This window comes from Panulirus ornatus, chromosome 20 (assembly GCF_036320965.1).
Source record: "Panulirus ornatus isolate Po-2019 chromosome 20, ASM3632096v1, whole genome shotgun sequence".
In the NCBI taxonomy this organism is placed as follows: Eukaryota; Metazoa; Arthropoda; class Malacostraca; order Decapoda; family Palinuridae; genus Panulirus; species Panulirus ornatus.
This window is the reverse complement of record NC_092243.1, coordinates 38010159-38035128: the sequence shown is the minus strand read 5'-3', so window position 1 is coordinate 38035128 and position 24970 is coordinate 38010159. Positions and strand designations below refer to the sequence as shown.

At 43.1% G+C, this 24970-nt stretch overlaps 1 protein-coding gene across 15 annotated transcripts in view; it reads right to left on the bottom strand.

Moving 5' to 3' along the window:
• The window catches only part of LOC139755950 (uncharacterized), a 1365710-nt gene that overhangs the window by 702842 nt on the left and 637898 nt on the right, over positions 1-24970 (bottom strand). The window lies entirely within an intron of this gene.

Below are 24970 nucleotides of genomic sequence, written 5' to 3'. Positions count from 1 at the left end.
GGAGACAGCGACAAAGCAAATGAATAAAATAATATATATATATATATATATATATATATATATATATATATATATATATATATATATATATATATATATATATATATACAATAATGATATTGTTACGAATGTTAATACTTATTCGAGTAAAGTCGCCAGTAACATATATTACAAATAATATACTGGTCCTCCTCTTTGTAAGGACGTAAGATTTGTCAATTTGCACAACTCAGGATAACACTGTCTGAAAGTTATGGGATTGAATTAAAGGCCAGCATTACATGAAATCTACTTATAATGAAAGAATTCAGGTGTACAAAGATAGGCACATAAATCAGGCATGAATCATTTACGTTAATTAACACTGAACATGAGTTAACACTGAACATGAGTTAACATTGAGCATGAGTTAACATTCTAGATAAGATTTCAAGCCAGGAGATCTCTTTCCTCTATGAAAATTTTTTCGATAACATTACACTTAGACCTGACGTGACAGTAAAAACATCGTTACACTTAGCTAAACCTAACGTGACACAGTAAACATCATCGTTACACTTAGCTAAACCTGACGTGACACAGTAAAAATCTTACAAACTGGGGCAGCGGTGGCTACAGGGTTCGAGACTGGGAAAGCTTACATTACCTTGCTGGGCTCGGGACTGCTGAAGGAATCGAGGCTCAGCGGGGAGTCAGAGGTTTTTATTACAGACAGGGGGATTTGCGTCCGCCTTGTTACCCTATGATGCCACCCTTGATTGGTTATGGGCCTAAGGCCCAGTGGTGATTGGAGGAGGGTGGCTCCAAGTGCCACTCCTACTTGGCTGGAGGGCCACAGGTCCGTCGGTGATTGGAGAAAGTGTCATCCGTGAGACAGCTGACTGGCTGAAAGGAAGTTAAGTTGTCCCACATCTTTCTTCGTCCCTTCTCTTGCCCTGACAGCGACGACACTGTATGGGGGCCGTAGGTTGACCCCAACTTGACTTGGTGCCTCGGATGGAAGGTCCGAGTGTCGATGGGGGACTGGATTGATGGCCCGGCGTGGCCATCTGGTTTCCCTCTCGAAGGTATGAAGAAGACATCAGACCTAATGGTTTGGTTAGGGAAGCGAAATCCGAGCCGATAGCGGAGGGAAGGCCTTGGCCCTCGCCCTAACATGAAATAGCACTTACACAATATACAAAGACACACACATACATATACACGAACATGTGGGCACACACCCACGTGTTCATAACAATATATATATATATATATATATATATATATATATATATATATATATATATATATATATATATATATATATATATATATATTTATTTATTTATTTATTTTGCTTTGTCGCTGTCTCCCGCGTTTGCGAGGTAGCGCAAGGAAACAGACGAAAGAAATGGCCCAACCCACCCCCATACACAATTTATATACATACACGTCCACACACGCAAATATACATACCTATACATCTCAATGTACACATATATATATATATATATACACACACAGACACATACATATATACCCATGCACACAATTCACATTGTCTGCCTTTATTCATTCCCATCGCCACCTCGCCACACATGGAATACCATCCCCCTCCCCCCTCATGTGTGCGAGGTAGCACTAGGAAAAGACAACAAAGGCCCCATTCGTTCACACTCAGTCTCTAGCTGTCATGCAATAATGCCCGAAAGCACAGCTCCCTTTCCACATCCAGGCCCCACACAACTTTCCATGGTTTACCCCAGACGCTTCACATGCCCTGATTCAATCCACTGACAACACGTCAACCCCGGTATACCACATCGATCCAATTCATTCTATTCCTTGCCCTCCTTTCACCCTCCTGCATGTTCAGGCCCCGATCACACAAAATCTTTTTCACTCCATCTTTCCACCTCCAATTTAGTCTCCCACTTCTCCTCGTTCCCTCTCCCTCCGACACATATATCCTCTTGATCAATCTTTCCTCACTCATTCTCTCCATGTGACCAAACCATTTCAAAACACCCTCTTCTGCTCTCTCAACCACGCTCTTTTTATTTCCACACATCTCTCTTACCCTTACATTACTTACTCGATCAAACCACCTCACACCACACATTGTCCTCAAACATCTCATTTCCAGCACATCCACCCTCCTGCGCACAACTCTGTCCATAGCCCACGCCTCACAACCATACAACATTGTTGGAACCACTATTCCTTCAAATATACCCATTTTTGCTTTCCGAGATAATATTCTCGACTTCCACACATTCTTCAAGGCTCCTAGGATTTTCGCCCCCTCCCCCACCCTATGATTCACTTCCGCTTCCATGGTTCCATCCGCTGACAGATCCACTCCCAGATATCTAAAACACTAAACTTCCTCCAGTTTTTCTCCATTCAAACTTACCTCCCAATTGACTTGACCCTCAACCCTACTGTACCTAATAACCTTGCTCTTATTCACATTTACTCTTAACTTTCTTCTTTCACACACTTTACCAAACTCAGTCACCAGCTTCTGCAGTTTCTCACATGAATCAGCCACCAGCGCTGTATCATCAGCGAACAACAACTGACTCACTTCCCAAGCTCTCTCATCCCCAACAGACTTCATACTTGCCCCTCTTTCCAAAACTCTTGCATTCACCTCCCTAACAACCCCATCCATAAACAAATTAAACAACCATGGAGACATCACACACCCCTGCCGCAAACCTACATTCACTGAGAACCAATCACTTTCCTCTCTTCCTACACGTACACATGCCTTACATCCTCGATAAAAACTTTTCACTGCTTCTAACAACTTGCCTCCCACACCATATATTCTTAATACCTTCCATAGAGCATCTCTATCAACTCTATCGTATGCCTTCTCCAGATCCATAAATGCTACATACAAATCCATTTGCTTTTCTAAGTATTTCTCACATACATTCTTCAAAGCAAACACCTGATCCACACATCCTCTACCACTTTTGAAACCACACTGCTCTTCCCCAATCTGATGCTCTGTACATGCCGTCACCCTCTCAATCAATACCCTCCCATATAATTTACCAGGAATACTCAACAAACTTATACCTCTGTAATTTGAGCACTCACTCTTATCCCCTTTGCCTTTGTACAATGGCACTATGCACGCATTCCGCCAATCCTCAGGCACCTCACCATGAGTCCTACATACATTAAATAACCTTACCAACCAGTCAACAATACAGTCACCCCCTTTTTTAATAAATTCCACTGCAATACCATCCGAACCTGCTGCCTTGCCGGCTTTCATCTTCCGCAAAGCTTTTACTACCTCTTCTCTGTTTACCAAATCATTTTCCCTAACCCTCTCACTTTTCACACCATATATTGTTACGAACTCAGTGCTTATTCGAGCAAGGTCGCCAGTAACATATACATATGTTACAAATACTATATTGACCCTTGTCTTTGCAAGGACGTTAGATTTGTTATATTGCACAACTCAGGATAACGCTATCTTAACGTTATGGGATTAAAACAAACACCAGGGTTAGAATTACCTATAATGAAAAAAATCAAATGTAGAAGGTGAACACATAAATCAGGCATGAATTATTCAATTTAACACTGAACATGAGTTTAACATTGAACATGAGTTAACATTGAACATGAGTTAACATTCCAGATAAGATTTCAAACCAGATCTCTTTCCTTTATGACACTTTGTTCGATAACATTACACTTAGACCTGACGTGACACAGTAAACATCATTGTTACACTTAGCTAAACCTGACGTGACACAGTAAACATCTTATAAACTGGGGCAGCGATGGCTACAGGGTTCGAGACAGGGAAAGCCTACATTACCTTGCTGGGCTCGGGACTGCTGAAGGAATCAACTCCCAGACAATTGTCTGAGCCTTTTATCTGAAGGACCAGCAAGGCAGGAACAGCTAGCCACGCCTCGACCCGCCACCTATGGCTACGATAGGTCAGAATGACACAATTGCCCTTGATAGGTCAAAAGACTAATTGTCACGCCCTCATCTTGACGTGATTGGCTGAAGGAGGCCTAAGGTCCGGCCCACATATGGCATGAATTCAAACTCCTTTGTTCCTTTGTCCAAGACAGCAGCGAATGTACGGGATGACATACCCCGTAGCTGGCCCCACGCCTTAACCTGACGTCGTTGACAAGGGTTTGGGTGCTAGAGGACTGGTCAACATCTGCTTCAAAACATAATTACTAAGAAAATTAACACGGTCAGGGAAGTGAGATCCGAGCCGAAAGCAACAACACCCTACACCAAGGCACACCAGACATAGAGACACACCATACACATATACGAGCATGTGGACACACACCCACGTGTTCGTAACACCCCCCCTCCTTAAAGGAGAAAATTCCTGGAAGAGGAATTTTCTCACCTTAAGAGCGGGATAAACAATCAGCTAACACATTATGTGCGCAAGCAAGATGGTGAATATCTAAATTATACCCTTGAAGAAACAAGGCCCACCTATTTTCATTTCTGACTCCGATCCCATAACTTGTGAACATTTTGAAGGGTTGGTAGTCAGTACACTCTAAAATGATTGGCTGAAGGGCACAAATATATAGGAAGTGTTGCAATACAAATAACAGGCAAAGATTCCTTCTCCATGGTCGGGCTATCTGTTTGGGCTCAGCCTTCTCTCTGTCCTCCTGCATGAGGACCTCACCAGCGTCAACATCACTGGCATTCACAGCTAATCTGATTGGAGCCTGCAAAATAAAACAGTTGAAAAGTAATGTTCCTAACTGATGAGAGAGGCTTCCCACACTGCTCATTCTAAATAGATCTGACATCTTTCTTCAATAAATTTGTGAAGGGGGTTGCGACTGCGAAAAAAGTTACTAATGCACGTTCTGTAATACCGAACTATACCCATAAAACGTCTCGGTTCTCTCCGAGATCGGGGGGCACTCATCTACGGGCTAATACTTGGACCCTTACGGTCGGTGGGAGGAGGGGACAGACAAACCTCTGGCAAAACTCTGGGTACGTCGACATGAGGGCAAACCTTTCTCCCCGTCACTTCCCAGACAGGTGCTAACGCTTCTCCTACGCCCACATCATGGCTTCAACCCTCACCGACTGACAGCAAGGCGGACAACTGCACACGTTGCTCCTCCGTCAGATGCGAAAGTTTCGTCTTCCACCTCCCGTTCGCGCCTCCGTCTTTCCGGGTCTCCGAGGCCTTCGCAGCTACGTCGTCAACTTCTTCACACACGGCTACCGCTGGACGGTGGATGATGCAGACTGATACCGTTGGTTCCAAAGGGGGAGGTCTCTACTGAGATATGGTTTAAGCATGTTTACGTGGCTTACTATCCGACATCTGCGCCTATCGGGGGGTAGAGACAAGATAATTTGAGTCCCCTACGCTCCGGATAGTGGTGTAGGGACCCTGAAAACGGACAGCCAAGGGTTGACCTGGGTGCTGTAGTAGAAGCCACACCTCGTCGCCTGTCTCTACATTTCTAAATCGAGACCGTCTGTCAGGCCACCTTGTCCTCCCTTCATGAGTCTCTCTTGAATGGGCTCGAGACAAATCCTCAGTCTCACCCACTGATTCTTGTACGGACTCGAAACAGCACAGGAGGTATCACACAGCTTCTCCTCACTAATTTCATCCTCAGAGACGTCCTCAAAACCTGAGTCTCTCTTGAATGGGCTCGAGACAAATCCTCAGTCTCACCCATGGACTCTTGTACGGACTCGAAACTAGCACAGGAGGTATCACACAGCTTCTCCTCACTAATTTCATCCTCAGAAGACGTCCTCAATTCCTGAGTCTCTCTTGAATGGGCTCGAGACAAATCCTCAGTCTCACCCACAGACTCTCATACGGACGCGAAACTAGCACAGGAGGTATCACACAGCTTCTCCTCACTAATTTCATCCTCAGAAGACGTCCTCAAATCCTCCGTCACAACGGAGTCTACACCAGGAGAGAGGGTATCACACAACTTCCTCTCGCTGGTCTCACTCTCAAGAAGAGTATAACAGTGGCCAGAGGAGGTTCTTAGCAATGGGTTCACATTGTCAACTATAACTCGGTCAAACGGACCTTCAAATGGGGGAACAGGAACTCGCCCGTCTCTACACTTCTGAATTGAGACCGTCTGAATAGGCTTTCCCAACACTGAGCGACATCTCGGCGGACACCAGGCCAATATACATTCCGCCACACTCAGTCCAGGGTCTTACTCACCCCTAAATGACCGGCAAAGCTTGAGTCATGCGCAAGCTCAAAATCTTCCTCCTGCAGGGACGCTGCACTACAACCTGGTGAACTGCCTGTCACTCCTCGTCTTCCCCATTACATGACACTGAACACCACTTCCTCAGGTCTCACTCTCAGGGAAAGTTTTCACTCCCCGCGTTTCAGCGGCTATGTCCTCAGGCACACGGCCTGCCGTGCCAGCTGTCATGGACCTGGCACCATCGTGGTTGTAGACTATCTCTGGTACCTCTTCATCAAGCTGCGCTGCCTCCGTGGACTCCACCGGGCCCGTAGGCAACATCGGCACAGGGTTCATCTTCCCAACCGTTAGGTCACTGCCTAACACAAAGTCCACGTCTAAGACAGGCAATTTATCTACAATCCCTACAAGGTCATGGCCCGTGAAGAAATCTATTTCTACTCTCACATCGACTAGTGGAGCTTCCTTGGGACCCGACAGTCCATCCAGCAAGACTCGGTGTCCAATCTCGTCTCGCGGCATCAAGCCATCCAACATCAGGGACTGTAACGCACCAGAATCCCGTAATACGGTCACTTTTCCTCGTACACCACATCAACTAACATAGCCCTCTAACAGGAACGCATGTAGTTCCCACAGAACAGATCCTATAATAAGGACAGATTAATCAACAGTCTCGCAACCCCTCACTTTCCTAAGAGCAGAAATAGCCTCACCTACTTTACTAAATTGGCCCTAAAATTAAGAAGAGACTCACGAGCCTACATATAGATTTAGAAAGTAGAGTCTCTGGATTCCTTCTCCCGAGCCCAGCAATCCTTCACCTGGTGCCCAACCTTGCCACAGGAAAAGCAAATCTTAACTCTGAGTATTTCCCCTGGCTTTTATGAGTAACCGGCAAGGTAGCAGATTCAGGTGGGATTACATTATTACCGGACTTTCCTTTTACATCGGAACCCTTCGAACGTCTCTCCGTACCAAGTTTGGAGCGTAGCCACTGCATGCATAAATCGCCCTTTTTGCAAAAATACTTGACATAAATCTGACCAGGTCTCTTCACGACCTCAAAATCATTACACTGGTCAACGTCAGCACTGGTCAACGACATGATTAACGAATCAAGGAAAGAAATTCCGTTAAGGCAAGAAAAATCCTGGCGAGGTTGCCAGTTTATATGTTACGAACTCAGTGCTTATTTGGGCAAGGTCGCCAGTAACACATATATATGTTACAAATACTATATTGACCCTTGTCTTTGCAAGGACATTAGATTTGTTATATTGCACGACTCAGGATAACGCTATCTTAACGTTAAGGGATTAAAACAAACACCAGGGTTAGAATTACCTATAATGAAAGAATTCAAATGTCCAAGGTGAACACATAAATCAGGCATGAATCATTTAAGTTAACAATGAACATGAGTTTTACATTGAACATGAGCTAACATTGAACATGAGTTAACATTCCAGATAAGATTTCAAACCAGGAGATCTCTTTCCTTTATGACACTTTGTTCGATAACATTACACTTAGACATGACGTGACACAGTAAACATCATCGTTACACTAAGCTAAACCTGACGTAACACAGTAAACATCTTACAAACTGGGGCAGCGATGGCTACGGAGTTCGAGACAGGGAAAGCCTTGCTGGGCTCGGGACTGCTGAAGGAATCGACACCCAGATGATGATGATGATGATGATGATGATGATGATAGAAAAGTCCCTTCCGAGGGGTGGGAAAAGAGAGGGGGGGAAAGAGCAAGAATTGTTAGAGGAAGTGAATTTTAGAGGGAGGAAAGAGCCAGGGCTTAACCCAGCTTGCATTGGAATAATATGTTAATAAGAGCGGAGATGATGAGTGGAGGGCAAGGTTTTATTTTCGTTATTTATTTATTTATATATTTTTTGATCTTATTCTATTTATTTTCTTATATCTAATTTTTTTTTCTTTTTTAAGGGGATATAGGAGGAGATGGATCGTATCTCTGGCCGATGGACACTGATTTTACCAAGGCGTTCCCTGCACGGACTTAGCAGCAAGATCTATAGAGGTTTTTAGTTTTTTAATATATTGGCAATGGATGTTGTCCAGGTTGTATATTAAACATGTTACCTGGGTGGTCTATTCCCAGGAGATTGTTGAAGAAATCAATCCAGTGAGTATGATGTATTTGAAATCGCTCTACTTGTCTTTCAGTTTCCTCCGGTAGATGTTTAGAGGAGGGATTCGTGTTCTCTCATGATGTTCTGTGTTCCTGATGAACTCGTGCCATTTGATGTTAAAAACCCAACGTAGAGCTTTGTTCTGAATGATTTGGAGTGCACGGATGTTGGATTTGGCTGAGAGAGGTGCAATTTGGTTTTGAATTGCGCCTTTCTGAATATATACAATTTTGCGAGCTCTCGCAATAGCCGCTCTAGACTGTATATGTCGGTTCATTCTCAGGTATACATCATAGTTTAGGCCCAGGACAGTGTTGATGGGTAACTGTCGGTGTATACGGGAGTGTAGGTAGACATTAGTTATGTTGTATCTCTGACGTGCATTAAAGTAGGATATGTTGGATTTTGCAGGAACTATTACAATCCTCCATTTTAGCTCCCAGAGCGAAACGTGGTCAATTTCCTGTTGGGCTCTATTGATTAAGTGTGTGAGGGTTCTGGCTCTGATTAGCTGTGTGACATCATCTGCATATTGGAGAGTGATGGAGTCCAGGTGTATAGGATTGGGAAGATCATTTGAGTAGAGTGTGTAAAGAGTGGGGGCCAGCACGAAGCGTTGGGGTACACCGGCATTAAGGAAGAAGTAGTTTGAGTAAGTGTTTCTGTATTTGATTCGGGTTTTTCTGTTGCTAAGATAGTTAGAGAGAAGCTTAATGGTGGGTCGTGGGAGTTGGAACTGGGTGCTTAGTTTATACCTCAATCCATCGTGCCACACGGTGTCCGAGGCTACCAGACAATTGTCTGAGCATTTTATCTGAAGGACCAGCAAGGTAGGAACAGCTAGCCACGCCTCGACCCGCTACTATGGCTACGATAGGTCAGAATGACACAATTGCCCTTGATAGGTCAAAAGACTAATTGTCACGCCCTCATCTTGACGTGATTGGCTGAAGGAGGCCTAAGGTCCGGCCTACATATGGCGAGAATTCAAACTCCTTTGTTCCTTTGTCCACGACGGCTGCGAACTTACGTGATGACATACGACGCAGCTGGCCCCATGCCTTGACCTGACGCCGTTGACAAGAGTCTGGGTGCTAGAGGACTGGTCAACATCTGCTTCAAAACATAATTACTAAGACAATTAACACGGTCAGGGAAGTGAGATCCGAGCCGAAAGCAACAACACCCTATACCAAGGCACACCATACACATATGCGAACATTTAGACACACGCACACGGGCATGAGAAGAAAGATCATGAGAGGCAAGTGTTTTGGGAGCAGCTGAATGAGTGTGTTAGTGGTTTTGATGCACGAGACCGGGTTATAGTGTTGGGTGATTTGAATGCAAAGGTGAGTAATGTGGCAGTTGAGGGAATAATTGGTATACATGGGGTGTTCAGTGTTGTAAATGGAAATGGTGAAGAGCTTGTAGATTTGTGTGCTGAAAAAGGACTGATGATTGTGAATACCTGGTTTAAAAAGCGAGATATACATAAGTATACTTATGTAAGTAGGAGAGATGGCCAGAGAGCGTTATTGGATTACGTGTTAATTGACAGGCGCGCGAAAGAGAGACTTTTGGATGTTAATGTGCTGAGAGGTGCAACTGGAGGGATGTCTGATCATTATCTTGTGGAGGCTAAGGTGAAGATTTGTATGGGTTTTCAGAAAAGAAGAGTGAATGTTGGGGTGAAGAGGGTGGTGAGAGTAAGTGAGCTTGGGAAGGAGACTTGTGTGAGGAAGTACCAGGAGAGACTGAGTACAGAATGGAAAAAGGTGAGAACAATGGAAGTAAGGGGAGTGGGGGAGGAATGGGATGTATTTAGGGAATCAGTGATGGATTGCGCAAAAGATGCTTGTGGCATGAGAAGAGTGGTAGGTGGGTTGATTAGAAAGGGTAGTGAGTGGTGGGATGAAGAAGTAAGAGTATTAGTGAAAGAGAAGAGAGAGGCATTTGGACGATTTTTGCAGGGAAAAAATGCAATTGAGTGGGAGACGTATAAAAGAAAGAGACAGGAGGTCAAGAGAAAGGTGCAAGAGGTGAAAAAAAGGGCAAATGAGAGTTGGGGTGAGAGAGTATCATTAAATTTTAGGGAGAATAAAAAGATGTTCTGGAAGGAGGTAAATAAAGTGCGTAAGACAAGGGAGCAAATGGGAACTTCAGTGAAGGGCGCAAATGGGGAGGTGATAACAAGTAGTGGTGATGTGAGAAGGAGATGGAGTGAGTATTTTGAAGGTTTGTTGAATGTGTTTGATGATAGAGTGGCAGATATAGGGTGTTTTGGTCGAGGTGGTGTGCAAAGTGCGAGGGTTAGGGAAAATGATTTGGTAAACAGAGAAGAGGTAGTAAAAGCTTTGCGGAAGATGAAAGCCGGCAAGGCAGCAGGTTTGGATGGTATTGCAGTGGAATTTATTAAAAAAGGGAGTGACTGTATTGTTGACTGGTTGGTAAGGTTATTTAATGTATGTATGACTCATGGTGAGGTGCCTGAGGATTGGCGGAATGCGTGCATAGTTCCATTGTACAAAGGCAAAGGGGATAAGAGTGAGTGCTCAAATTACAGAGGTATAAGTTTGTTGAGTATTCCTGGCAAATTATATGGGAGGGTATTGATTGAGAGGGTGAAGGCATGTACAGAGCATCAGATTGGGGAAGAGCAGTGTGGTTTCAGAAGTGGTAGAGGATGTGTGGATCAGGTGTTTGCTTTGAAGAATGTATGTGAGAAATACTTATCAAAGCAAATGGATTTGTATGTAGCATTTATGGATCTGGAGAAGGCATATGATAGAGTTGATAGAGATGCTCTGTGGAAGGTATTAAGAATATATGGTGTGGGAGGCAAGTTGTTAGAAGCAGTGAAGTTTTTATCGACGATGTAAGGCATGTGTACGTGTAGGAAGAGAGGAAAGTGATTGGTTCTCAGTGAATGTAGGTTTGCGGCAGTGGTGTGTGATGTCTCCATGGTTGTTTAATTTGTTTATGGATGGGGTTGTTAGGGAGGTGAATGCAAGAGTTTTGGAAAGAGGGGCAAGTATGAAGTCTGTTGGGGATGAGAGAGCTTGGGAAGTGAGTCAGTTGTTGTTCGCTGATGATACAGCGCTGGTGGCTGATTCTTGTGAGAAACTGCATAAGCTGGTGACTGAGTTTGGTAAAGTGTGTGAAAGAAGAAAGTTAAGAGTAAATGTGAATAAGAGCAAGGTTATTAGGTACAGTAGGGTTGAGGGTCAAGTCAATTGGGAGGTGAGTTTGAATGGAGAAAAACTGGAGGAAGTGAAGTGTTTTAGATATCTGGGAGTGGATCTGGCAGCGGATGGAACCATGGAAGCGGAAGTGGATCATAGGGTGGGGGAGGGGGCGAAAATTCTGAGAGCCTTGAAGAATGTGTGGAAGTCGAGAACATTATCTCGGAAAGCAAAAATGGGTATGTTTGAAGGAATAGTGGTTCCAACAATGTTGTATGGTTGCGAGGCGTGGGCTATGGATAGAGTTGTGCGCAGGAGGATGGATGTGCTGGAAATGAGATGTTTGAGGACAATGTGTGGTGTGAGGTGGTTTGATCGAGTAAGTAACGTAAGGGTAAGAGAGATGTGTGGAAATAAAAAGAGCGTGGTTGAGAGAGCAGAAGAGGGTGTTTTGAAATGGTTTGGTCACATGAGAGAATGAGTATGTATATACATGTGTATGTGGGTGGTTTGGGCCATTCTTTCGTCTGTTTCCTTGCGCTATCTCGCTAACGCGGGAGACAGCGACAAAGCAAAATAGAATAAAAGAAAATAAAAATATATATATATATTATTTATATATTCATTATACTTTTTCGCTGTCTCCCTCGTTAGCGAGGTAGCGCAAGGAAACATGACGAAAGAATGGCCCAACCCACCCACATACACATGTATATACATACAAGTCCGCACACGCACATATACATACCTATACATTTTAACTTATATATATATATATATATATATATATATATATATATATATATATATATATATATATATATATATATATATATACATACACAGACATATACATATATACACATGTACATAATTCATACTTGCTGCCTTTATTAACTCCCGTCGCTACCCCTCCACACATGAAATGACAACTCCCTACCCCGGCATGCGCACGAGGTAGCGCTAGGAAAAGACAACAATGGCCACATTCGTTCACACTCAGCCTCTAGCTTTCATGTATAATGCACCGAAACCACAGCTCCCTTTCCACAACCAGGCCCCACAAAACATTTCATGGTTTACCCCAGACGCTTCACATGCCCTGGTTCAGTCCACTGACAGCACCCGTCGACCCCGGTATACCACATCGTTTCAATTCACTCTATTCTTTGCACGCCTTTCACCCTCCTGCATGTTCAAGCCCCGATCGCTCAACGTCTTTTTCACCCCATCCTTCCACCTCCAGTTCGGTCTCCTACTTCTCCTCGTTCCCTCTGACACATATATCCTCTTTGTCAATCTTCCCTCACTCATTCTCTCCATTTGACCAAACAATTTCAAAACACCCTCCCCTACTCTCTCAACCACACTTTTTATAACCACACATCTTTCTTACCCTTTCATTTTACTTACTCGATCAAACCACCTCACACCACATATTGTCCTCAAATATCTCATTTCCAACACATCCACCCTCCTCCGCACAACATTTTCTATAGCCCATGCCTCGCAACCATACAACATTGTTGGAACCACTATTCCTTCAAACATACCCATTTTTGCTTTCCGAGATAATGTTCTCGCTTTCCACACATTTTTAACGCTCCAAGAACTTTCGCCCCCTCCCCCATCCTATGACTCACTTCCGCTTCCATGGTTCCATCCGCTGCCAAATCCACTACCAGGTATCAATAACACTTCACTTCCTCCAGTTTTTCTCCATTCAAACTTACCTCCCATTTGACTTGTCCCTCAACCCGACTGTACCTAATCACCTTGCTATTATTCACATTTACTCTCAGCTTTCTTCTTCCACACTTTACCATACTCAGTCACCAGCTTCTGCAGTTTCTCACCCGAATCAGCCAACAGCGCTGTATCAGCAAAGAACAACTGACTCACGTCCCAAGCACTCTCATTCATAACAGACTTCATACTTGCCCCTCTCTCGAAAACTCTTGCATTCACCTATCTAACAACCCCATCCATGAACAGATTAAACAACCATAGAGACACCACACACCCCTGCCGCAAACCGACATTCCCTGAGAACCAATCACTTTCTTCTATTCCTACTCGTAGACATGCCTTACATCCTTGATAAAAACTTTTCACTGCTTCTAGCAGCTTACCTCCAACCCCATATACTCTTAATACCTACCACAGAGCATCTCTATCAACTTTATCATATGCCTTCTCCAGATCAATATATGCTACATACAAATCCATTTGCTTTTCTTCTAAGTATTTCTCACATACGTTCTTCAAAGCAAACACCTGATCCAGACATCCTCTACCACTTCTGAAACCATACTGCTCTTCCCCAATCTGATGCTCTGCACATGTCTTTACTCTCTCAATCAATACCCTCCCATATAATTTCTCAGGAATATTCAACAAACTTATACCTGTGTAATTTGAGCACTCACCTTTATTCCCTTTGCTTTTGTACAATGGCACCATGCATGTATTCCGCCAATCCTCAGGCACCTCACCATGAAACATACATACATTAGATATCTTGCCAACCAGTCAACAACAGAGTCATCCCCTTTTTTGGTAAATTCCCCTGCAATACCATCCAAACCCGCTGCCTTACCGGCTTTCATCTTCCGCAAAGCTTTCACTACCTCTTCTCTGTATACCAAATCATTCTCTTTAGCCCTCTCACTTCGCACACCACCTCAACCAAAACACCCTATAACTGCCACTCTATCATCTAACACTTTCAACAAACCTTCAAAATACTCACTTCATCTCCTCACATCACCGCTACTTGTTATTACCTCCCCATTAGCCCCTTTCACCGATGTTCGCATTTGTTCTCTTGTCTTACGCACTATATTTACCTTCTTCCAAAATATCTATTTATTCTCCCTAAAATTTAATGATACTCTCTCACCCCACCTCTCATTTGCCCTCTTTTTCACCTCTTGCACCTTTCTCTTGATCTCCCACCTCTTTCTTTTATACATCTCCCAGTCATTTGCATTATTTCCCTGCAGAACTAGTCCAAATACCTCTTTCTTCTCTTTCACAAATAATCTTACTTCTTCATCCGACCACTCACTACCCTTTCTAATCTGCTCACCTCCTACGCTTCTCATGCCACAAGCATCTTTTGCGCAAGCCATCACTGCTTCCCTAAATACATCCCATTCCTTCCCCACTCCCCTTACGTCCTTTGTTCTCACTTTTTCCATTCTGCACTCAGTCTCTCCTGGTACATCCTCACACAAGTTTCCTTCCTAAGCTCACTTACTCTCACCACTCTCTTCACCCTAATATTCTCTATTCTTTTCTGAAAACCTCTACTAATCTTCACCTTCTCCTCAACAAAATAATGATCAGACATACCTTCAGTTGCACCTCTCAGCACAGTAACATCCAAAAGTCTCTCTTTCACGCGTCTATCAATTAACATGTAATCCAATAACGCTCTCTGGCCATCTCTCCTACTTACATACGTATACTTATGTATAGCTCTTTTTAAACTAGGTATTCCCAATCACCAGTCCTTTTTCAGCACACAAATCTACAAGCTCTACACCATTTCCCTTTACAACACTTAACACCCCATGTACACCAATTATTCCCTCAACTGCCACATTACTCACTTTTGCATTCAAATCACCCATCACTATAACCTGGTCTTGTGCATCAAAACTACTAACACACTTACTCAACTGCTCCCAAAACACTTGCCTCTCATGATCTTTCTTCTCATGCCCAGGTGCATAGGCATCAATAATCACCCATCTCTCTTCATCCACTTCAGTTTTACCCATATCAATCAAGAGTTTACTTTCTTACACTCTATCACATACTCCCATCACTCCTGTTTCAGGAGTAGTGCTACTCCTTCCTTTCCTTGCTCTTGTCCTCTCACCAGCCCCTGATTTTACTCTCAAAACCTTCCCAAACCACTCTTCCCTTTTTCCCTTGAGCTTCGTTTTACACAGAGCCAAAACATTCAGGTTCCTTTCCTCAAACATACTACCTATCTCTCCTATTTTCTCATCTTGGTTACAATCCATTTAGACACCCCAATCTGAGCCTTCGAGGAGGATGAGCACTCCCTGAGTGACTCCTCCTTCTGTTTCCCCTGGGGATAGGGGGGAAAGAATTCTTCCCATGCATTCATCACGTGTCGTAGAAGGCGACTGAAGGGGACGGGAGCGGGGTGCTAGAAATCCTCCTCTCCTTGTATTCTTAACTTTCTAAAAGGGGAAACAGAAGAAGGAGTCACGCAGGAAGTGTTCATCCTCCTCGAAGGCTTAGATTGGGGTGTCTAAATGTGTGTAGATGTAACCAAGATGAGAAAAAAGGAGATATAGATAGTATGTTTGAGGAAAGGAACCTGGATATTTTGGCTCTAAGTGAAACGAAGCTCAAGGGTAAAGGGGAAGGGTGGTTTGGGAATGTCCTGGGAGTAAAGTCAGGGGTTAGTGAGAGGACGAGAGCAAGGGAAGAAGTAGCACTACTCCTGAAACAGGAGTGGTGGGAGTATGTGATAGAGTGTAAGAAAGTAAACTCTAGATTGATATGGGTAAAATTGAAAGTGGATGGAGAGAGATGGGTGATTATTGGTGCATATGCAGCTAATCATGAGAAGAAAGGTCATGAGAGGCAAGAATTTTGGGAGCAGCTGAGTGAGTGTGTTAGTAGTTTTGATGCACGAGACCGGGTTATAGTGATAGGTGATTTCAATGCAAAGGTGAGTAATGTGGCAGTTGAGGGAATAATTGATGTACATGAGGTGTTCTGTGTTGTAAATGGAAATGGTGAAGAGCTTGTAGATTTATGTGCTGAAAAAGAACTGGTGATTGGGAGCACCTGGTTTAAAAAGAGAGATATACATAAGCATACGTATGTAAGTAGGAGAGATGGCCAGAGAGCGTTATTGGTTTATTTGTTAATTGATAGGCGCGCAAAAAAGAGACTTTTGGATGTTAATGTGCAGAGAGGTGCAACTGGAGGGATGTCTGATCATTATCTTGATGAGGCGAAAGTGAAGATTTGTCGAGGTTTTCAGAAAAGAAGAGAGAATGTTGGGGTGAAGAGAGTTTCGAGAGTAAGTGTGCTTGGGAAGGAGACTGAGTACAGAATGGAAAAAGGTGAGAACAAAGGACGTAAGGGGAGTGGGGGAGGAATGGGATGCACTTAGGGAAGCAGTGATGGCTTGTGCAAAAGATACTTGTGGCATTAAAAGCGTGGGAGGTAGGCAGATTAGAAAGGGTAGTGAGTGGTGGGATGAGGAAGTAAGATTATTAGTAAAAGAGAAGAGAGAAGCATTTGGAAGATTTTTGCATGGAAATAATGCAAATGACTAGATGTATAAAAGAAAGGCAGGAGGTCAAGAGAAAGGTACAAGAAGCGAAAAAGAGGGCAAATGAGAGGTGGGATGAAGAGTATCATTAAACTTTCGGGAGAATAAAAAGATGTTTTGGAGGGAGGTAAATAAAGTGTATAGGAGAAGGGAACAAATGGGAACATCAGTGAAGGGGGCTAATGGGGAGGTGATAACAAGTAGTGGTGATGTGAGAAGGAGATGGAGTGAGAATTTTGAAGGTTTGTTGAATGTGTTTGATGATAGAGGGGCAGATATAGGGTGTTTTGGTCGAGATGGTGTGCAAAGTGAGAGGGTTAGGGAGAATGATATGGTAAACAGAGAAGAGGTAGTAAAAGCTTTGCGGAAGATGAAAGCCGGCAAGGCAGCGGGTTCGGATGGTATTGCAGTGGAATTTATTAACAAAGGGGGTGACAGTATTGTTGACAGGTTGGTAAGGTTATTTAATGTATGTATGGCTCATGGTGAGGTGCCTGAGGATTGGCGGAATGCGTGCATAGTGCCATTGTACAAAGGTAAAGGGGATAAAGGTGAACGCTCAAATTACAAAGGTATAAGTTTGTTGAGTATTCCTGGAATGGGAAATTATATGGGAGGGTATTGACTGAGAGGGTGAAGGCATGTACAGAGCATCAGATTGAGGAAGAGCAGGGTGGTTTCAGAAGTGGTAGAGGATGAGTGGATCAGGGGTTTGCTTAGGAGAATGTACGTGAGAAATACTTCGAAAAGCAAAGGGATTTGTATGTAGCATCTATGGGTCCGGAAAAGGCACATGATAAGAGTTGATAGAGATGATCTGTGGAAGGTATTAAGAATATATGGTGTGGGAGGTAAGTTGTTAGAAGCAGTGAAAAGTTTTTATCCAGGATGTAAGGCATGTGTAAGTGTAGTAAGAGAGGAAACTGATTGGTTCTTGGCGAATGTAGGTTTGCGGCAGGGGTGCGTGATGTCTCCATGGTTGTTTGATTTGTTTATGGATGGGGTTGTTTGGGAGGCGAGTGCAAGAGTTTTGGAAAGAGGGGCAAGTTTGCAGTCTGTTGTGGATGAGAGAGCTTGGGAAGTGAGTCAGTTGTTCTTCGCTGATGATACAGCGCTGGTGGCTGATTCATGTGAGAATCTGCAGAAGCTTGTGACTGAGTTTGGTAAAGTATGTGAAAGAAGAAGCTGAGTGTAAATGTGAGTAAGAGCAAGGTTATTGCGTACAGTAGGGTTGAGGGACAAGTCAATTGGGAGGTAATTTTGAATGGAGAAAAACTGGAGGAAGTGAAGTGTTTTAGACATCTGGGAGTGGATTTGGCAGTGGATGAACCACGTAAGCGGAAGTGTATCATAGGGTGAGGGAGGGGGCGAAAGTTCTGGGAGCGTTAAAGAATGTGTGGAAGTCGTGAACATTATCTTGGAAAGCAAAAGTGGATATGTTTGAAGGAATAGTTGTTCCAACAATGATATATGGTTGCAAGGCGTGGGCTATGGATAGAGTTGTACGGAGGAGGGTGGATGTGCTGGAAATGAGATGTTTCCGGACAATATATGGTGTGAGGCGGTTTGATCGAGTAAGTAATGGAAGGGTAAGAGAGATGTGTGATCATAAAAAAAAGTGTGGTTGAGAGAGCAGAGGAGGGTGTTTTGAAATGGTTTGGTCACATTCAGAAGATGAGTGAGGAAAGATTGACAAAGAGGATATATGTGTCAGAGGTGGAGGGAACGAGGAGAAGTAGGAGACCAAATTGGAGATGGAAAGATGAAGCGAAAAAGATTTTGAGTGATCTGGGCCTGAACAGGCAGGAGGGCGAAAGGAGTGCAAGGAATAGAGTAAATTGGAACGATGTGGGATACCGGGGTCGACGTGCTGTCAATGGATTGAACCAGGGCATGTGAAGCGCCTATGACAAACCATGGAAAGTTTTGTGGGGCCTGGATGTGGAGAGGGAGCTGTGGTTTCGGTGCTTTATACATGAGAGCTAGAGACTGAGTGTGAACGAACATGGCCTTTGTTGTCTTTTCCTAGCGCTACCCCGCGTACATGTGGAGGGAGGGGGTTGTTATTTCATGTGTGGCGGGGTGGCGACGGAAATGAACAAGGGCAGACAGTATGAATTATGTACATGTGTATATATGTATATGTTTGTCTGTGTATATATATGTATACGTTGAGATGTATAGGTACATATATGTGCGTGTGTGGACGTGTATGTATATACATGTGTAAGTGGGTGGGTTGGGTCATTCTTTCGTCGGTTTCCTTGCGCTACCTCGCTAACGCGGGAGACAGCGAAAAAGTATAATAAATAAATGAATAAATAAGAAGGAGATGGAGTGAGTATTTTGAAGGTTTGTTGAATGTGTTTGATGATAGAGTGGCAGATATAGGGTTTCTTGGTCGAGGTGGTGTGCAAAGTGAGAGGGTTGGGGAAAATGATTTGGTAAACAGAGAAGAGGTAGTAAAAGCTTTGCGGAAGATGAAAGCCGGCAAGGCAGCAGGTTTGGATGGTATTGCAGTGGAATTAATTAAAAAAGGGGGTGACTGTACTGTTGACTGGTTGATAAGGTTATTTAATGTATGTATGACTCATGGTGAGGTGCCTGAGGATTGGCGGAATGCGTGCATAGTGCCATTGTACAAAGGCAAAGGGGATAAGAGTGAGTGCTCAAATTACAGAGGTATAAGTTTGTTGAGTATTCCTGGTAAATTATATGGAAGGTATTGATTGAGAGGGTGAAGGCATGTACAGAGCATCAGATTGGGGAAGAGCAGTGTGGTTTCAGAAGTGGTAGAGGATGTGTGGATCAGGTGTTTGCTTTGAAGAATGTATGTGAGAAATACTTATCAAAGCAAATGGATTTGTATGTAGCATTTATGGATCTGGAGAAGGCATATGATAGAGTTGATAGAGATGCTCTGTGGAAGGTATTAAGAATATATGGTGTGGGTGGCAAGTTGTTGGAAGCAGTGAAAAGTTATTATCGAGGATGTAAGGCATGTGTACGTGTAGGAAGAGAGGAAAGTGATTGGTTCTCAGTGAATGTAGGTTTGCGGCAGGGGTGTGTGATGTCTCCATGGTTGTTTAATTTGTTTATGGATGGGGTTGTTAGGGAGGTGAATGCAAGAGTTTTGGAAAGAGGGGCAAGAATGAAGTCTGTTGTGGAGGAGAGAGCTTGGGAAGTGAGTCAGTTGTTGTTCGCTGATGATACAGCGCTGGTGGCTGATTCATGTGAGAAACTGCAGAAGCTGGTGACTGAGTTTGGTAAAGTGTGTGAAAGAAGAAGGTTAAGAGTAAATGTAAATAAGAGCAAGGTTATTAGGTATAGTAGGGTTGAGGGTCAAGTCAATTGGGAGGTAAGTTTGAATGGAGAAAAACTGGAGGAAGTGAAGTGTTTTAGATATCTGGGAGTGGATCTGGCAGCGGATGGAACCATGCAAGCGGAAGTGAATCATAGGGTGGGGGAGGGGGCGAAAATCCTGGGAGCCTTGAAGAATGTGTGGAAGTCGAGAACATTATCTCGGAAAGCAAAAATGGGTATGTTTGAAGGAATAGTGGTTCCAACAATGTTGTATGGTTGCGAGGCGTGGGCTATGGATAGAGTTGTGCGCAGGAGGGTGGATGTGCTGGAAATGAGATGTCTGAGGACAATGTGTGGTGTGAGGTGGTTTGATCGAGTAAGTAATGTACGGGTAAGGGAGATGTGTGGAAATTAAAAGAGCGTGGTTGAGAGAGGAGAAGAGGGTGTTTTGAAATGGTTTGGACACATGGAGAGAATGAGTGAGGAAAGATTGACCAAGAGGATATATGTGTCGGAGGTGGAGGGAACAAGGAGAAGTGGGAGACCAAATTGGAGGTGGAAAGATGGAGTGAAAAAGATTTTGAGTGATCGGGGCCTGAACATGCAGGAGGGTGAAAGGAGGGCAAGGAATAGAGTGAACTGGATCGATGTGGTATACCGGGGTTGACGTGCTGTCAGTGGATTGAATCAGGGTATGTGAAGCGTCTGGGGTAAACCATGGAAAGCTGTGTAGGTATGTATATTTGCGTGTGTGGACGTGTATGTATATACATGTGTATGGGGGTGGGTTGGGCCATTCCTTTCGTCTGTTTCCTTGCGCTACCTCGCAAACGCGGGAGACAGCGACAAAGCAAAAAAAGAAAAAAAAAATTAAATAGATGAATATATATATATATATATATATATATATATATATATATATATATATATATATATATATATATATATATATATATATATATTTTTTTTTTTTTTTTTTTTTTTTTCTTTTTGATTATACTTTGTTGCTGTCTCCCGCGTTAGCTTGGTAGAGCTAGGAAAGAGACGAAAGAATGGCCCAACCCAACCACGTACACATGTATATACATAAACGACCTCATACTCATATATACATACCTATACATTTCAACCTATACATACATATAAACACACAGACATATACATATAAACACATGTACATATTCATACTTGCTACCTTCATCAATTTTCGCCGCCACCCCGCCACACATGAAATAGTACCCCCTTGCCCTGCGTGCCCGCGAGGTAACGCTAGGAGAAGACAACAAAGGCCACATTCATCCACACTCAGTCTCTAGATGTCATGCGTAATGCACCGAAACCACATCTCCCTTCCCACATACAAGACCCCACAAAACTTTTTGTGGTTTACCTCAGACGCTTCACATGCCCTGGTTCAATCCATTGACAGCATCTCGACCCTGGTATACCACATCGTTCCAATTCACTCTATTCCTTGCACACATTTCACCCTCCTGTAATATATATACATATACATACATATATATATATATATATATATATATATATATATATATATATATATATATATATATATATATATATTTTTTTTTTTTTTTTTTTTTGCTTTGTCGCTGTCTCCCGCGTTTGCGAGGTAGCGCAAGGAAACAGACGAAAGAAATGGCCCAACCCACCCCCATACACATGTATATACATACACGTTCACACATGTAAATATACATACCTACACAGCTTTCCATGGTTTACCCCAGACGCTTCACATGCCCTGATTCAATCCACTGACAGCACGTCAACCCCGTTATACCACATCGATCCAATTCACTCTATTCCTTGCCCTCCTTTCACCCTCCTGCATGTTCAGGCCCCGATCACACAAAATCTTTTTCACTCCATCTTTCCACCTCCAATTTGGTCTCCCACTTCTCCTTGTTCCCTCCACCTCCCTCCGACACATATATCCTCTTGGTCAATCTTTCCTCACTCATTCTCTCCATGTGCCCAAACCATTTCAAAACACCCTCTTCTGCTCTCTCAACCACGCTCTTTTTATTTCCACACATCTCTCTTACCCTTACATTATTTACTCGATCAAACCACCTCACACCACACATTGTCCTCAAACATCTCATTTCCAGCACATCCACCCTCCTGCGCACAACTCTATCCATAGCCCACGCCTTGCAACCATACAACATTGTTGGAACCACTATTCCTTCAAACATACCCATTTTTGCTTTCCGAGATAATGTTCTCGACTTCCACACATTCTTCAAGGCTCCCAGGATTTTCGCCCCCTCCCCCACCCTATGATCTACTTCCGCTTCCATGGTTTCATCCGCTGCCAGATCCACTCCCGGATATCTAAAACACTTTACTTCCTCCAGTTTTTCTCCATTCAAACTTACCTCCCAATTGACTTGACCCTCAACCCTACTGTACCTAATAATCTTGCTCTTATTCACATTTACTCTTAACTTTCTTCTTTCACACACTTTACCAAACTCAGTCACCAGCTTCTGCAGTTTCTCACATGAATCAGCCACCAGCGCTGTATCATCAGCGAACAACAACTGACTCACTTCCTAAGCTCTCTCATCCACAGCATATATATATATATATATATATATATATATATATATATATATATATATATATATATATATATTGAAGAATGTATGTGAGAAATACTTAGAAAAGGCAAATGGATTTCTATGTAGCATTTATGGATCTGGAGAAGGCATATGATAGAGTTGATAGAGATGCTCTGTGGAAGGTATTAAGAATATATGGTGTGGGAGGAAAGTTGTTAGAAGCAGTGAAAAGTTTTTATCGAGGATGTAAGGCATGTGTACGTGTAGGAAGAGAGGAAAGTGATTGGTTCTCAGTGAATGTAGGTTTGCGGCAGGGGTGTGTGATGTCTCCATGGTTGTTTAATTTGTTTATGGATGGGGTTGTTAGGGAGGTAAATGCAAGAGTTTTGGAAAGAGGGGCAAGTATGAAGTCTGTTGGGGATGAGAGAGCTTGGGAAGTGAGTCAGTTGTTGTTCGCTGATGATACAGCGCTGGTGGCTGATTCATGTGAGAAACTGCAGAAGCTGGTGACTGAGTTTGGTAAAGTGTGTGGAAGAAGAAAGTTAAGAGTAAATGTGAATAAGAGCAAGGTTATTAGGTACAGTAGGGTTGAGGGTCAAGTCAATTGGGAGGTAAGTTTGAATGGAGAAAAACTGGAGGAAGTGAAGTGTTTTAGATACCTGGGAGTGGATCTGGCAGCGGATGGAACCATGGAAGCGGAAGTGGATCATAGGGTGGGGGAGGGGGCGAAAATTCTGGGGGCCTTGAAGAATGTGTGGAAGTCGAGAACATTATCTCGGAAAGCAAAAATGGGTATGTTTGAAGGAATAGTGGTTCCAACAATGTTGTATGGTTGCGAGGCGTGGGCTATGGATAGAGTTGTGCGCAGGAGGATGGATGTGCTGGAAATGAGATGTTTGAGGACAATGTGTGGTGTGAGGTGGTTTGATCGAGTGAGTAACGTAAGGGTAAGAGAGACGTGTGGAAATAAAAAGAGCGTGGTTGAGAGAGCAGAAGAGGGTGTTTTGAAGTGGTTTGGGCACATGGAGAGAATGAGTGAGGAAAGATTGACCAAGAGGATATATGTGTCGGAGGTGGAGGGAACGAGGAGAAGAGGGAGACCAAATTGGAGGTGGAAAGATGGAGTGAAAAAGATTTTGTGTGATCGGGGCCTGAACATGCAGGAGGGTGAGAGGAGGGCAAGGAATAGAGTGAATTGGAGCGATGTGGTATACCGGGGTTGACGTGCTGTCAGTGGATTGAATCAAGGCATGTGAAGCGTCTGGGGTAAACCATGGAAAGCTGTGTAGGTATGTATATTTGCGTGTGTGGACGTATGTATATACATGTGTATGGGGGGGGGGGGGGTGGGGCCATTTCTTTCGTCTGTTTCCTTGCGCTACCTCGCAAACGCGGGAGAGAGCGACAAAGTATAATAATAAAAAAATAATATATATATATATATATATATATATATATATATATATATATATATATATATATATATGTGTGTGTGTGTGTGTGTGTGTGTGTGTGTGTGTGTGTGTGTGTGTGTGTGTGTGTATTCCTACGAGTCCACGGGGAAAATGAAACACGATAAGTTCCCAAGTGCATTTTCGTGTAATAATCACATCATCAGGGGAGAAACAAGAGAGAAATATACGTCAGTCGATATACATCGAAGAGACGAAGCTAGGACGCCATTTGGTAAACATGTAATTGTCCAAAATATACAACGAGCGTTCATAAACTTATCATTTTACAAATTTTATCAACAATAAAGTTATCTAATTTGTATAGACCATCACTAATATTAAGATCATAATTCTTTGTGTATTCATACAAATTAGATCACGCGCAAAATTGTGATCCTTTCCAATATATATATATATATATATATATATATATATATATATATATATATATATATATATATATATATATATATATATATTGGAAAGTATCACAATTTTGCGCGTGATCAAGTATACTCCTACGAGTCCACGGGGAAAATGATACACGAGAAGTTCCCAAGTGCACTTTCGTGTAATAGTCACATCATCAGGAGAGACACAAGAGAGAAATATAACAGTCAGTTGATATACAACGAAGAGACGTAGCTAGGACCTCATTTGGTAAACAAGCGATTGTCCAAGACAGACAACGAGCGTATCATAAACTTATTATGTGGACAG